The 17145-nt window shown below is 41.6% G+C and overlaps 1 long non-coding RNA gene across 1 annotated transcript in view; it reads left to right on the forward strand.

Annotated features, from left to right (window-relative positions):
* The window catches only part of LOC133477900 (uncharacterized), a 42021-nt gene extending 25239 nt beyond the window's left edge, over window positions 1-16782 (forward strand). Inside the window, exon 4 of the long non-coding RNA XR_009788512.1 lies at window positions 16639-16782. This is a non-coding gene — a long non-coding RNA (uncharacterized LOC133477900). The remainder of the gene's footprint in view (window positions 1-16638) is intronic.
* The last annotated feature ends 363 nt before the right edge of the window (window positions 16783-17145 follow it).

Consider the following 17145-nt stretch of genomic DNA (forward strand, 5'->3'; position numbering starts at 1 on the left):
CTGTTATTGGTAAAATTATATGAAAAGGACCCATGTACTCTATGTATCCCATCTGGAACACATTATTCTATATTATTATTTTAAAAAAACATTTGCATCATTAAACAACCACTGGAGTTGAATAAGGACCTCGGGAAACTATATAAGAAAATGCACAACCCTATGTTCACACACAATATATCTGTACACTCATATTAAGCTACGCATTTATATCGTTGTGTTGAAAATAAACAACAGCAAAGCATATGGTGTTTTTATTTGATTTTGCATTGCACTTTTACGGCGGCAAGTAAAAGTGAACGCGCTGCAGACTTTTCACTGGACCACGACTCCTCACCAACCTGAAACGTAAACAATCAGAAGCCCGCGACAGTGACAATGAATACCTGCTAGCGCTCGTGCACAAAAGAATCTTGCCCACAAGCAGTACAGGTACACACACACACAGCAAGTGCAGTCTCATGCACTATTGCCTCCCGCCTCTCTAAATCCACACTGTAACACTGTCAGGGGCTTTAGTGCACGTGTTTTAGATTGCTGCATGGCCAGTGATCATGAAGCAGCCTCTTCTATCCGACTCCCCCCACCTCCCCTCACCCCTTCCCACCCGCCAGCTCCATCTCAACCTCCTTAAACTTTAATAGTGCACTGTTAAATATTAATAACTGATATCAACGGGGGGCTGCTTTACTGTTTTTGGTAGCAGTGCAACATTAGCCTGCCCAAGGCCTACAACAGTGGTCTGCACACCAACAATTGCCACAAGCGCCCTCATGTTAGAAAAGTCCTAAATAATTGGAGGTTACATCATATCCTGTAAAAAAACAAACAAAAAAACCAAAACAAAAAAATCTAATAAAAAGTATTTCTTTTGCAAAGTGCTTGACACTGGAGGGCGTATTGGGGTACACTACACAGGAAATTAAATATAGATCGTTTTGTTCTGCGGCATCGCAGTCTCGGTAGGTAGAACACACAAGAGAAGTTTTGAGTAGTCGCATGGGATAACCCGTTATTCATCATATGGTAATTTGAGTGAGCGTTGAATTTTATGCATTTTATGTTCCATCCATCCACTTTCTATAGTGCTTTTCCTCATTACAATGGCACATATAGACAAATTAATGCTCACATTTTTCACTATTTGCGGTCGGGCCCGGTCAATATTCCCCGCGAACATGTGGGTCCACTGTATTTTTGAAGTGATAAATCTTCACTGAGCGACTAAGATCTTTGTATGTCATGGAGGAGCTAAGTTTAGCCTGGATAGTTTGTGGAGAGTCTTTGCCTGATTTGCATGTACATGCACATTTCAGATCAAATCATGTGTAAGCCTTTTGTTTTTAAAGGTAATGTTGTAGGAGGACTTTGAAATTATTATATTCAAGTGTTTTTGGATCCTAGTTTATGCTACATTGACAGTTTAAACTATTACATGCATATTCAACGTTCCTAAGGCTTTTTATGGGGTTCATCAAAATTTTTTATTCATAGCAGGTCTTTCCTTACTATATGAAGAGAAAATTCATGTAAGCATGGGAAGAACATGCAAATTCCACACAGGAAGGCCAGAGCCGAGATTCGAACTCAGAACCTCAAAACTTTGAGGTCGACGTGCTAACCATTAGGTCACCGTGCTCTTTGCCAAAGTATATTGCCTCTTTTATTGAAAGGTAAAAACTTATGTGAGCATTGAGTTCACACTAAGGTCCCATATTTCACCTCCACTGCTCAGGTACAACATCAACATTCGTGCACAGGTCAGCAGACTTGTCAGCTGGTGACCAGGGGGCCGGTCACAGGTTTTGAGCACTGAGCTAAACTGTTTGGCCTAGCGCTGCAAAATAAAAAAAACTTGTGCCCCGAGGCCGCGCTAAAACAGGTCAGTCTTCAATCACGTTCCCTTTAATTGGGAGAGAAATTACAGCTCAGCACTTGCACACAAACAATTGGGGAGATGGTCAGCGGAGGTTTGGATCGAAATGAATGCCCCAAATTTGCAGCGCATGACCCCATCAGCAAAATAAAAACTTGTTGACAGGACACCGTCTTAATGGCCTAAATTTCGCAGTACATCAGAACTTCCCAAACCAAACATTTTCTGAAAAAAATATTCAAACAAAACAGCTCAAATCTCAGGAGACCTGAGACTCAGTCAACATCTCAGGCACAGAAGACAAAAAAGCGCACGTGTGTCGGCAGCCTGTCACTACAGCTCCACTAACATTTTCCTTTATTTCTAGTTGTCCACCTTGTTTTACCATTTAGTGTCAGATTGAAGTCGTGCTAACCCATTTTGAACGATTTACAGCGTTTTACCCATGAGATTCCTTGACGGAGAATATCGGGGCTTGTTGTGGACAATTTTGAGTCTTCGGTTAACGAAAGAAGCATGCTTTTGGAACGAAAGAGGAAACTAGAGCTAGCAATAGCTATGTATAAAATGCTACTAGGTTCCAGTCACACTCTGGAACAAATGATTTCATCTGACATGATTTCCTATTGGAACAATTGCTTTGAAAGTAGAACAACATGGAAGTCAACGAGCGTCACTGAACGGACTGTGTTCAAATTTGGATGTTCCGCCCGTACTTAAATTATTCTTAAATGTCCACCGATTTTGAAGAAATTAATTCAAATGGTGAAAGTTTACCATTTTCAAAGTAAACAAGACATAATTATTTCTTAGTCAAATATTCCCAAGTTGAATTTGCCTATTTATATTTTTTTTATCTGACGAGAGAACGCGTGCGGCAAACCGTGGTCGTCAGCAGTTTTGGCCCGGCCCGGCTCGCTGGGCTCCGTCTGCCTTTATTTTCTTCTTTTTTTTTTTCATTTCTGCTCGTCTCGCTTGCGCTGCGCCTTCCCCCGGTGCTTCAGACGGGTTAAGGAGCGAAGTGAGCATATACACGGTAATCCCTTATTTGCTTGATGAACATATTTGTTTACTCCAGGGTGCTCACACTTAGCGGTAATTACATCGGCCTATCTCGCACACTAATTACTGGGGTTGTAGTACAATCGAGGGCCTCAAAGTCAAGCGCTCTTTTGTTTGAAAATTCCATATTTAATTTCCACTCTTGGCATGACAGTTTTTAAACAGCTAAAGGTAGGGCAAGTTGAATGGCAAGGGCTGTTTCTAGACATCCACATTTGTGTTCGGTTCTTCCTCTTTTTGTTAGTTAGCAGGCTACATCCCGGTTAAAAGAAAAACATGCACACATGGACCAAAAATAATCATGTTATGTCGTGTTTTCCTGTGTGTCATGTCTTGTCACGTCTGCTCGATTAGTTTTCGCCTTTAACTGTTCTCGTCAGCCCTGATCCTCGTGTCAAACAATCAGCTTCCACCAGCCACTCGTTTCTTGTCCGGGTGTGCCTTGTTGTCTCGTCAATCTGTTTGGATTTAGTTCCCTGCTTTTTGTTGTTGTCGTCATTCGTCACGTAGCTTTTGTCATGCCGTGCTTCCTGTAGTGGTGAGTGTTTTGTCTCCTTGTGTTTCTTTCTTACTTACAATTTTTTGGGGGCATTAAGTGAATTTTGTATTTAGATTTTTCCAAAAACCTTGTTTGCTTTTCTTTTTTAATAAATACTTCTTGGCGATCATGCCTGCTCTCTTATCTTTCTTCTCCTGCTTCCCTGCATTTTGGTCCACTTCTTGCCTGCATTCCACCATAAGCAAATGGCACAAACCTGTGACACTTTGTGAGTGTCAAAGTGGCAATTCTTTGAAGGTTCATGATTACATCGTATCATCCATGCAAATATGGCTTTTCGCAGTATGTTAGCATTACGCTATCTGACTTACCTTGTACGAAATTATAAGATTGGGTTTAAATTGTATTCACTTTTCTTTTATGTCAGTTTTTCACTAAGCTTAGCGTAAAATGGGGTTGATGAATCTTAGTCAAAGAATTGTGTGAGCGGGAGAAACTTTTTTTCCTACAAAATTATATTATATCATTGTCCCATTTTTTTGACAGCGAGGAAGTTACAATAGACACTAAGGAATACTTTAAAAAAGTCTATTTTAATAAGTTTGAATGTGTTAAAAGCATGTGGGCGGGGTAAAACTATATTTTAAGAACAATTTATATGGTTTCTCTATATCACGGAGTTTCACCTATCACAGAACATACTGTATATCCCGCGATAAACGGGAAGATGGTGAGGCTCTCCCCGAGCTGCCCCCCTCACAACAGCCTCACGGTGTCCTCATGACAACTTTTGTTGAGCAGAATGTGCTGTGATGGTGCCGCTTATAAACTCCAGCAGAGGTCAATGTGGAGGAGAACCCGCCGGGCCGCCACCGGCGCCACGCTGCTCGGCCGAGACGCCGCCGAGGAGCTAATCTGGGGAAGGGGAGGCGCCGGTGGGGGGATGTGGGGATTAGGCTGCTCTGTTATTGTCTGTTTGATGAGGGATTAAATATGGTTAATCCAGACCTTCATATGGGATTCCTCATTTAAGATAGCGGCACAGTTCCATCAATCTACTTTAACGAGCCTCTCTCACTCGCTCGCTCTACTAGTGATCAATAATTGTCTCTCTCACATTTGTTATTGTTTCCATATACCTGCAACTCTGATTGGGATTGATGAAATCTGAAAATGAAAAAAAATTTACAATATAAATTGTAACCTCCTGGTAATAAATGCATACAATAAGCAGGATATTTATGGATATAATAAATACACATTAGAGATTATTGCACTAATTCATTAATGCTGATTTATTCTATTTTATTTGTGTTATTGGGTCCATTGTTATGTAATAGCGCCATGACACCTACTTTAAAAAAAAATCTGAAGATAAAGTAAAAACTAGGCTTTACACGATCAGGATTTTGGGGGCCGATCACCGATCAGCGAGTTTAAAAAAACGATAACCGATCACCGATCCGATCACAAGATGGAGGAATGTGTCTATTTAAATGACCTGTTCATTTAGTGTGTATATGTGTACTTAATTGCTCCAAAAATTATATTTACAATAAATAATGTATCTTTGTTCCTCTATTTATGGCAGTGAGGCATAGTGAAAGACAGAACAAATGAATGATCTTCTATTAGATGGCAGGAAGTACATACAGTAATTAATGTTACCACTTTTTTTACATGTTTGATTGTTGGTGTGCCGTGAGATTTTTCAATTGTAAAATATGTTCCTTGGCTCCATAAAGGTTGGAAAGCACTGCTCTAGTCTAGTCTAGTCAGTCGTGGATTCTAATCAGTCAGGTCAAACCAACATTACATGACAGAAATAATGTGTGCTAACTTACTGTAATTAAATTATTTTTAATTAAATGATTTCACCCACGGCGGCACGGTGGCCGACTGGTTAGAGCGTCAGCCTCACAGTTCTGAGGTGCGGGGTTCAATCCCCATCCCCGCCTGTGTGGAGTTTGCATGTTCTCCCCGTGCCTGCGTGGGTTTTCTCCGGGCACTCCGGTTTCCTCCCACATCCCAAAAACATGCATTAATTGGAGACTCTAAATTGCCCGTAGGCATGACTGTGAGTGCGAATGGTTGTTAGTTTCTATGTGCCCTGCGATTGGCTGGCAACCAGTTCAGGGTGTACCCCGCCTCCTGCCCGATGACAGCTGGAAGAGGCTCCAGCACGCCCGCGACCCTAGTGAGGAGAAGCGGCTCAGAAAATGGATGGATGGATGGATTTCACCCACACCGAAACTTTAGAGCATGAGTCGACAGAACGGCGGCATGTTTACATACAACCATTCGTGCTACCACTCGCTTGCAAGGCTACATAACGTTTTTGTTGCCTGCTTGCGAGCCATATTGTATTAAAAGTACGTGAACATACATCAAGCAAGCCTTAAACGAATGAGCACCGGTGACCACCAACATACGTTTTTCCCCATTTTGTCCTTATAATATAGTCTGCACGATCCACTCTTCTTGTCGTCACCACGGTAACAAGTGTATCCGGTCTCATTTGAGTTGACAAGATAAAGCCCAATGATCGTAAAAAACGGGATGCGGTGGTATTTTATTGCAGTAGTCTGACATAGTGCAATCTTGAAAGAGCAAATTTGTCTTCTAGTCTGATCCGGGCATTATGTGTTGTCTGTCTCAGACGTGTTGTCTGTTCCACACCGCCAACATATTTTTTGTTTTTGTTTTTTTTAATAACTTTATTGGCCGTCAGATATTTACAGGACTACGCCAAAAGACATGCGAAAAGGCTAAAATAAGATAGCTTTTGGATTCAAATATACTGTGCACGATGGCGACGCGAAGTAAATGTCTTTCGCGGAGCCGATCAATGACCTCATTGATCGGATCGGCGAATTATGACATTAAAGCCGACCAGCCGATCAGCATAAAATTCTAATTATCGGCCGATACCGATCAGCCCGATTAAAATCGGTGTAAAGTCTAGTAAAAATCTAATGAAGAATGAATCGTAACTTAATGATTACAAAACTAAAGTCGTAAGTAACTTCATGAGGAATGAGTCGTAATGTTACAAGAATAGATTTTTCAACTTAAGAAAAAGTTGTAACAAGTCATAACTCGATTAGGAATTCATAATAGAACAAGAAAAATGTGGTGGTAATATGAAAAAAAAAATAATTTTAGAACAATACAGTTCTAACTTCATGAGAAAAAGGAGTACTATTACCAGAATAAAGTCGTACCTTAATGAATAATGAATCGTAATATCACAAGAATACCGACGTAACAAAAGTTATTTGTTGTTTTTTTTACCACAGTAAAGTCTTAATGAGAAAGTTGTAACTTAATGGTGAATGAGTCGACAACATAATGACAAAAACATTAACAATAAAGTCGTAACTTCATAAGAAAAAGTTATAATATTAAAACCATCAAGTAAAAAAATATATATATAGTATGTATTTTGCCAATTAATAATAAAAATAGGCCAGCACGGTGTACGACTGGTTAGCACATCTGCCTCACAGTTCTGGGGACCGGGGTTCAAATCTCGGCCCCGCCTGTGTGGACTTTGCATGTTCTCCCCGTGTCTGGGTGGGTTTTCTCCGGGCACACCGGTTTCCTCCTACATCCCAAAAACACGCATGGTAGGTTGATTGAATACTCTAAATTCCCCATAGGTGTGGATGTGAGTACGAATGGTTGTTTGTTTCTATGTGCCCTGCGATTGGCTGACAACCGGTTCAGGGTGTACCCTGCCTCTCGCCCAAAGATAGCTGAGATAGGCTCTAGCAGCCCGTGACCCTAGTGAGGATAAGCGATAAAGAAAATGGATGGATGAATAATACAAATACAGGTAAATACTGGATAAGGGAGGCGGAACATTGACAAAATTTAATGTCGACTTTATTGAATTGTTTTAAGTTTTATTGGGTTGGGCTTTATTTAATTGTTTTAAGTTTTATGTCCACATATTTATGACAGACTCTCCCGCACTATTCGTTTGATTGCTTTTCCGTTGCCGACCTTGTCTGCCCCTGACTTTCCCGCTTCGTCATTTTACCGGTAATCATCTCAGACTTTTGTCTGCCAACCACGAATTCTGCCTTTTGACTCTTCCTGCTTGCGGTTTGGTTGTTCCTGTGGCTATGTCGTGTTTTTGTGCAATGACATTGCAGTGTGAGTCTCCCTGTGGATTACGGAGCATTACACGTCCTGGCCCTCAAACTGCTCCTGAAATCCACGGAGACTCTTCACCTGGAGTTTGAATTGAACTGTGTTGCTACTCACCCATTTTTCACTGGACTTTCTAATTTTCTGCCAAAATTCAAGAAACATCATGTAGACATTTGATTTGCTTTAGTGGGCCACAAAAACATTATGTGGTGGGCCAGATCTGGCCACCACAGACAAATTCTAGCCTTTATGACATCTACTTTTAAACAAAAAAATCAATTCAGAATTTGCAAGAGAAGGAATATCGGTGGGTTCCACTGTTCATTAGAGCGACTGATGCATGGCAATGGACCATTTACTAACTTTAAATGTTTACGACTGCAACACACGCATATGTCTGTAGGTAAGTCGTTAAAAGGACAAGCGCCATTTTGCTGCGTCATCACCGTCCACGTCAATGTGTTCATCTTTATTGTTCTTTGCGCTCAGTCAATACTTCAAGAAAAGTGTTTTCGTACCACTTGCTGAGTGTAAAAAGAAAATGATCTCATTGGGACACAGTTAAAGTCAATTCCCGGCTTTTATGCCCCGCACAAGAAGCAGATGTAGATATATTTCATAGCTCCCCTCCTTGCCCCCCTCCCAAAATATGCTTACTAGTGACAGGAAAATAAAACCACATATGTACGTTTAAAATTTTCATAAAACAAAGCCTGTTTAACAATCAGAGCATGCGGCTGAAAGTCAGTAAATCATATGTTTATATCCGCAACAGCAGCTTGTAAAATCGCCGCCACTCCTCTCCCTCACTTCCACCCTGTCCGCTCACCGTCCTCCGTTTTCGAGCAGTTGGCATCATTAATGGGAGGGATTGCCTGTAAATTGGCAACAATGAAAAGACAAATGATGAGTGGCAGAGTGCTGCAAAGCGAGCTGGGAGGAATTAGGACTATTTGAATAATTCAGCCCTCCCGCGGCCGCTGTGACAGGAGCGTTAGTCTGAAGGAAGGCCCGCTGCTTGAGAAATGACAAGCTGTAATGGAACGTAAGCGCGCGTCGCTGCGTGTTAGCCTTAGCCCACGAGCTTACTTCATTTGCTTTGTTAGGGATGCACTCAGGGGAGCAATACAGACAACCATAACGTAACGAGTTGTGTGTTTTTAGAGCAACAGTGAGGAATACATGTTGGCTTCTTCTTGGAAATTTTATCTCATTCAGTAGCGCCTTTATTTTGGTAAAATTACGACTCATTCCACATGATGTTTTGACTTTATTTTTCTAACGTTACGACTACTACCTCAAGAAGTTACAACTTTATTCTTGTAGTATTACAGCTTTCCATCCATCCATTTTCTGAGCCGCTTCTCCTCACTAGGGTCGCGGGCGTGCTGGAGCCTATCCCAGCTGTCATCGGGCAGGAGGCCGGGTACACCCTGAACTGGTTGAGTATTACAGCTTTTTTTCTTGTAATTCAGATTTTTTTTGTAGTCGATGCCAAGGTGTAGGGGTGAGTAAAAATATTGACTACTCAATCAATGCATCGCAATACTTCCTCACCAATTCAATATCGATTCAGCAAATCCTCTGATTTGATTCACCTCCTCGTCAGTGTCGGGGCGCTTTGCTTGTGATTCACGTTGTATGAACACAAGGCCGCATTCGACCAAAACAATAAGAAAACGGAAAAAGAAAAACTTAAGGTCTTTATTAAGCTGTGACAGGCAGAATTTTTAATTTTCATCATTTCTTCTTCTTTTCCTTTCGGCTTGTCCCTTTAGGGCTCGCCACAGCGTGTCATCCTTTTCCATGTAAGTTCTCCTGCATCCTCCTCTCAAACACCAACTGCCCTCATGTCTTCCCTTACGACATCCATCAACCTCCTCTTTGGTCTTCCTCGAGCTCTCTTGCCTGGCAGCTATTTCCTCATCATCCTTCTACCAATATACTCATTATTTCTCCTCTGGACTTGTCCAAACCATTGACGTCTGCTCTCTCCAACTTTGTCTCCAAAACATGGAACCTTGGTTTTCCCTCTGATGAGCTCATTTCTAATTTTATCCAACCTGGTCACTCCGAGAGCGAACCTCAACAGGTTCATTTCCGCCACCTCCAGCTCTGCTTCCTGTTGTCTCTTCAGTGCCACTGTCTCTAATCCGTACATCATGGCTGGCCTCACCACTGTTTTATAAACTTTCATCCTAGCAGAGACTCTTCTGTCACAAAACACACCTGACACCTTCCTCCACCCGTTCCAACCTGCTTGGACCCGTTTCTTCACTTCCTGACCACACTCATCATTGCTCTGGACGGTTGACCCCAAGTATTTAAAGTCCTCCACCCTTGCTATCTCTTCTCCCTGTAGCCTCACTCTTCCCCCACCACCCCTCTCATTCATGCACATATACTCTGTCTTACTTCGGCTAATCTTCATTCCTCTGCTTTCCAGTCCATGCCTCCATCTTTCAGACTGTTCCTCCATCTGCTCCATGCTTTCACTGCAGATAACAATGTCATCTGCAAACATCATGGTCCACGGGCATTCCAGTCTAACCGCATCTGTCAGCCTATCCATCACCACTGCAAACAGGAAAGGGCTCAGGGCTGAGCCCTGATGCAGTCTCACCTCCACCTTAGATTCATTTGTCACACCTACAGCACACCTCACCACTGTTCTGCTGCCCTCGTACATGTCCTGTATTATTCTAACATACTTCTCTGCCACTCCAGACTTCCGCATGCAGTACCACAGTTCTTCTCTGGGTACTCTGTCATAGGCTTTCTGTAGATCTACAAAGACCCAATTTAGCTCCTTCTGACCTTCTCTGTACTTTTCCATTAACATCCTCAAGGCAAATAATGCATCTGTGGTAGTCTTTCTAGGCATGAACCCATACTGTTGCTCGCAAATACTCACTTCTGTCCTGAGTCTATCCTCCACTACTCTTTCCCATAACTTCATTGTGTAGCTCATCAACTTTAGTCCTCTATAGTTCCCACAGCTCTGCACATCACCCTTGTTCTTAAAAATGGGCACCAGCACACTTTTCCTCCATTCCTCAGGCATCTTCTCACCCGCTAGAACTCTATTGAACAAGCTGGTCAAAAACTCCTCAGCCACATCTCCTCGATGCTTCCATACCTCCACAGGAATGTCATCAGGACTAACTGCCTTTTTATTTTTCCATCCTCTTTAATGCCTTTCTAACTTCCCCCTTACTAATCATTGCCACTTCCTGGTCCACCACACTTGCCTCTTCTACTCTCCCTTCTCTCTCATTTTCCTCATTCATCAACTCCTCGAAGTATTCTTTCCATCTAGCGAGGACACTGCTGGCACTAGTCAACATATTTCCATCTCTATCCTTAATCACCCTAACCTGCTGCACATCCTCCCCATCTCTATCCCTCTGTCTGGCCAGCCTGTATAGATCGTTTTCTCCTTCTTTAGTGTCCAACCTGCCATACATGTCATCATATGCCTCTTGTTTGGCCTTTGCCACCTCTACCTTTGCCCTATGTCGCATCTCAATGTATTCCTTTCGCTTCTCCTCGGTCCTCTCAGTGTCCCACTTCTTCTTAGCTAACCTTTTTCCTTGTATGATCTCCTGTACTGTGAGGTTCCACCACCAAGTCTCCTCTCCTTTCCTGCCAGAAGATACACCAAGTACTCTCTTGCCTGCCTCTCTGATCACCTTGGCTGCAGTGGTCCAGTCTTCTGGAAGCTACTCCTGTCTACCGAGAGCCTCTTCCCGAAAAGCTGCACAACTCTCGTCCTGTCTCAGCTTCCACCACATGGTTCTCTGCTCTGACTTTGTTTTCATCACAATTTCGAGGAAGGAAAAATTATTTAAGTTTACATGCACTTAACTTTTTAAATATTTTTGCAAAACTGTCTTGTTTTACTTCTTACTGAATAGACATCAACGGATTTAAATCAATATGGAATCGAATCACAACCTAAATAATGAAAATCGAATTGAATTGTTTTTTAACAATAACCAGCCCGACTAAGGTTATGATAGACCAGTCAACTTCGATTAATTGATGACGTCCGTGATATTTGTTTTCTGTTGTTGATTTGATGTGTGTGCTTTCGCTCCCGCACTCACTTTCCCCACCGTCCTTGGTCGAACTGGCCCTGACTCGCTCATCCAATCACATTCCGATATCTTCATAGCCTCACAGACAGTCAGAACATGTAAAACTCTAACACCAATTTACATAACACAACTGCAGAGTCGCTACTCGCTACAGGATATAATTGTTGTATCAATTTTTTAAATTACATGAAGAGAGAATGCTTTGCAATAATGTATTGTCGCAAACCTGCAGTTCTGTTGATTGGATTGTTGCAATACTTTTCCGACGGTCTATGAGACCATGAAGGTTTTTGAGTGTGATTCAACACTCCATTATCGACTTCAAGCTATAATCATCATTGGCGCAGTAAGTGGTAAAGTCGATGCATCTGACTTGTCAAGTCAGACGAGACAGTTCGACCACTACTCTATATGCTGTTGTGATACGACTTGGCGGCGGCCACCTGGATCTTGCTCGTACCCGGATACAACATGGCATTTTTGATTGGCCCGACAGCCGTTGCCACGTCGTTCACCTGCCATCCAAATTTTGAACCGCAGCAAAACCAGTTGCTGATGGTCGGCCACTTATGAAAGCTAGATAGTTCAGTCGCGTACTGTTGCGTCGGTCGGTGTGCAACGACTTATAGTATTATCACTGAAGCTCAGCCAAGTCTCTCAAAACTTTGGCACAACTTTTTAGGTAAAAAAAAGCCAACAGCAAAAAATAAAATTGCTACTCCACAACGTGCTACCGCTACCATAACCTAACATGTGGAGTGCTCCGTGGAGCACCGGACCAGTCAAACAGTGTGTTTCTGTGTGGGTTTGTGTGGATGTGGGTCCAGTGACAGCTCAGTCCCTCACCTGTCCCCTGCAGCGCTACCTAGGGACCGCTCCCCACTTTTCTCCGCCTCTCAATGGGGGTGAGGGGGGACACCCCAGACACCTCCCTGCACTCCATTCCTGCCTTTGAACACTCTCTTCCACTTCAATGGCAACTTGTCTATAAAAAAAAAAAAAATTCTCCCTGGCTCCATTTCCTCACACAGAAAGACTTCCCTCTCTCCTCCTGGCCTCCTCTGCTGGCACTTGTAATTATCTAATGCCTGGGAGACAGGTTTTAAGCAGAGGTGTCAGGACAGGTGCTTCCTGACAGCAGCCCATGATTAGGAGAATTCCGGAGTTCTGTCAGCGCTCTTCCGATGGCGCTTCCCCCTGGCGAGCGCTGCGCCTTGTTGTCACCGCAACAATAGCGACTCTTAATTTGTTGTCACCGAGGCCGAGCGAGTTGGCGGCGTGAGCCCCAAACGACGGGGCCTCCGGGGGATGTCGGCTGGCGCCCCGAGGGAGGATGACAAAAAAAAAAAAAAGAAAAGAAAGTGTTCCTTAGCTGGAGAGTCCAAACTTGTGCAGCTCTGTCCCACTTAGCTCATATGTGCACTTTTGAATGTTACTTTTTCTTCTCTTTCCCTCACTGCCATCACGGCACCTATCTGCCTTTGCGGGCTCTCGTACTGCTTTTTCTACAAGTATCTGTCCCGCAAATTGGGCTCCGTGCACCAGTTCCGCTACTCTGTGTGCACAACTGAAAGAGTTTCTGGCCAGCCACCTCGCCGACGTGTTGGTTTGCGTGCGTCTGCTGCTTTTGCTTTGTGAACATTCTGCGGCAAGCTAAGCCTGCGTGTGCTTTGCCAAGGGTGAACTGAGTAGCTACTTGTTAGCAACCATGTCACCATCACAAAAGACTACACACGAACACGCTCAGGCTAAGTGGTCTAAAACTATGATCCGGGAGCCGTAGCTTGGGGGTCCGCAAAATAATTTTCAAATAATTATGTTATATCATTTTAAAAAGTGCATAGTTTCGTATCATTAGCCTACTAGCATAATTGCCTGTGTCATTTTTAAATGTTTTCATAAGACAAGAAAAAAACAAATTTGAGGACAGTCCTGTTACCTTGTTTCATATTTTAAGGATTACCATCAAATCTAGACTTCAAGAAAAAAAAATGTATTAGCGAGCGTTTTTTTATTGAGACAGTAAGGTAAAAATGACAGGCAAATACGCTTTTAGGCTAACGATATTAGGACCAGCGCGCCAATAAAACAAACCAATTACGTTTCTCTACCTTAGCTTTGAGCCAATTCAAAGCTCTGACAGATTGTGATGTGTCATCACAGAAATCTGACACATGTATTGACACGTGACATAAGCATAAACTTATTTTTAGAACAAAAGGCAATTGCAGGAATAGTCTTTTATTTCTTTTTTTTAGAGAATAAAGGTATAATATTTTGAAAATTCTTGTTACACGAGAATATTACTCACTCCCCTCGGTAAACTTAGATTTTTCAGTCATAATATTATGACTTCATCTTGGAAAAATAAAATTTTCTTTGCATAAGATTACGACTTTTCATCCTGACAAAATATGTCTTTGTTCTTGTTATTATATTATGTTAAGATTACAACTAATTTTTTCATGAAACAATATGACTTTATTGTCATGACATTACAATTTCCTTTTCTCAAAACAAAAAATGCATTTTGGACATTATGCATACATGCAAATAAGTCGCCTTTTGGCGAAATTCGCCGTTTTGAACTCAAAATAGGTCATTTACGTGAATCGTATACAACCCGAATTTCAATAAAGTTGGGACGTTGTGGTAAACATAAATAAAAACAGAATACAATGATTTGAAAATCATGTTGAACCTATATTTAATTGAATACACTACAAAGACAAGACATTTAATGTTCAAACTGATAAACTTGATTGTTTTTAGCAAATAATCATTAACTTAGAATTTTATGGCTGCAACACGTTCCAAAAAATCTGGGACTGATGTCAAAAAAGACTGAGAAAGTTGAGGAATGCTCATCAAACACCTGTTTGGAACATCCCACAGGTGAACAGGCTAATTGGGAACAGGTGGGTACCATGATTAGGTATAAAAGGAGATTCCCTGAATTGCTCAGTCATTCACAAGCAAAGATGGGACGTGCGTGAGAAAATAGTCGAACAGTTAAAGGACAATGTTCCTCAACATACAATTGCAAGGAATTTAGGGATTTCATTATCTACGGTCCATAATATCATCAAAAGGTTCAGAGAATCTGGAGAAATCACTGCATGTAAGCGGCAAGGCCGAAAACCAAGATTGAATGCCCGTGTCCTTCGATCCCTCAGGCGGCACTGCATCAAAAACCGATATCAATGTGTAAAGGATATCACCACATGGGCTCAGGAACACTTCAGAAAACCAATGTCAGTAAATACAGTTCGGCGATACATCCGTAAGTGCAACTTGAAACTCGACTATGCAAAGCAAAAGCCATTTATCAACAACACCCAGAAACGCCGCCAAATTCTCTGGGCCCGAGCTCATCTAAGATGGACTGATGCAAATTGGAAAAGTGTTCTGTGGTCTGACGAGTCCACATTTCAAGTTGTTTTTGGAAATTGTGGACATCGGGCCAAAGAGGAAAAGAACCATCCGGACTGTTATGGACGCAAAGTTTAAAAGCCAGCATCTGTGATGGTATGGGGCTGTGTTAGTGCCAATGGCATGGGTAACTTACACATCTGTGAAGGCACCATTAATGCTGAAAGGTACATACAGGTTTTGGAGAAACATATGCTGCCATCCAAGCAACGTCTTTTTCATGGATGCCCCTGCTTATTTCAGCAAGAAAATGCCAAACCACATTCTCCACATTCAACAGTGTGGCTTCATAGTAAAAGAGTGTGGGTACTAGACTGGCATTCCTGCAGTACAGACCTGTCTCCCAGTGAAAATTTGTGGTGCATTATAAAGCCTAAAATACGGCAACGGAGACCCCGGACTGTTGAACCGCTGAATCTGTACATCGAGCAAGAATGGGAGAGAATTCCACCTACAAAGCTTCAACAATTAGTGTCCTCAGTTCCCAAACGTTTATTGAATGTTGTTAAAAGAAAAGGTGATGTAACACAGTGGTAAAACATGACCCTGTCCCAGCTTTTTTGGAACGTGTTGCAGCCATAAAATTCTAAGTTAATCATTATTTTCTAAAAACAATAAAGTTTATACGTTTGAACATTAAATATCTTGTCTTTGTAGTGTATTCAATTAAATGTAGGTTGAACATGATTTGCAAATCATTATATTCTGTTTTTAATTATGTTTAACACAACGTCCCAAGTTTATTGGAATTGGGGTTGTATTTTACTGGCACTGTCTGCCCAAACGTGGGTATTTCAGGTCACTTATAACTTGAGGAAACAGAATTTGCACATTCATATTTTATTTATTTTTATTTTTTTAATTGATGTTCATGCTGTGGTTAAAAAATATATATATAGATGAAGTTTCTCACTATTTACTCATTATTTGAGTAATAATTTCACTTTTTACTCTTACTCAAGTAATTTTTTGGAGGACTACTTTTCACTTTCGCTTAGTCACATTATTGTCAAGTAACAGTACTCTTACTTGAGTACAATATTTGGCCACTCTACCCACCTCTGGAGCGGACATCATCTATTGCTACTCTTACGTTTAAGCAACATTTTTGCTCATCAGATCAGCCAGTGTCGTATTTGTTGCACTGGTCTTGTATTTTCGCAGTGAGGTGCTGCCGGTCGTGGCCCTGGTTGTGGTCCCAGTGGAACCGCGACGCACACGTAACATCGACGACAAGAGTTGATCCGCTAGTACATCTTGTATTAATTTGGAAACGCGCCTACAATTATCTAATTTGTTTACGGCTGTTAATGTTAAATGCGATGGAGCGATGTTAAGGATTGTGTCACAACATAGAATGAACTAACTTCAAATTCAGAAATGGCCAATAAAAACAGAAAAATATTGTACTTAATATTTTCCTGGAGGATGCATTTGGGATAAGGGTTTGAAGTTGGTAATAGTGTAAAATAAAATGAAACAGACAATGATTTTAGTCAATTCTTTTCCAGAATGAGAGTGCTTAAAGAGGAGGATGCTATTCATGTGGAACAGCTTGAAGCTGGCATCAGGTGCAGGTGGAGATGGGCCTGGCTCAAGTTGGAGGCCAAAACAAAAAAGCAAAGAAATTAGGCAAATTTTATTCTAATCTTAAATGTGTACGTCAACATGTACAACTTGTACTTGAGCGGTGTAAATAAATGTTTTTCTGCGTGAAGAAATTTTATTTTGCCTTACTGTACTATTCAGAGTCTTCCAGATTGCTTAATTTATGTTAAAATAAAAAACATTCTCTGTGTTTTCCCAGCCCAGAATGTTTTTTGTTTTTGGTTTTTTTTGTCACCTTTTTCATGCCTTTATTGTTTGCATGTCTGATTATGACATGTTTTCTCAAATGTAGGGGAGTTTATTTCTGATTTAGACCACCAACTTCAGAAGGGTGAGGCAAATATCCGAACCACTATCTCACCATGCTACCACCCAACCATCCATTTTCTATACCGGTTAACCTCATTAAG

This window comes from Phyllopteryx taeniolatus, chromosome 5 (genome assembly GCF_024500385.1).
Source record: "Phyllopteryx taeniolatus isolate TA_2022b chromosome 5, UOR_Ptae_1.2, whole genome shotgun sequence".
NCBI classification, from domain to species: Eukaryota; Metazoa; Chordata; class Actinopteri; order Syngnathiformes; family Syngnathidae; genus Phyllopteryx; species Phyllopteryx taeniolatus.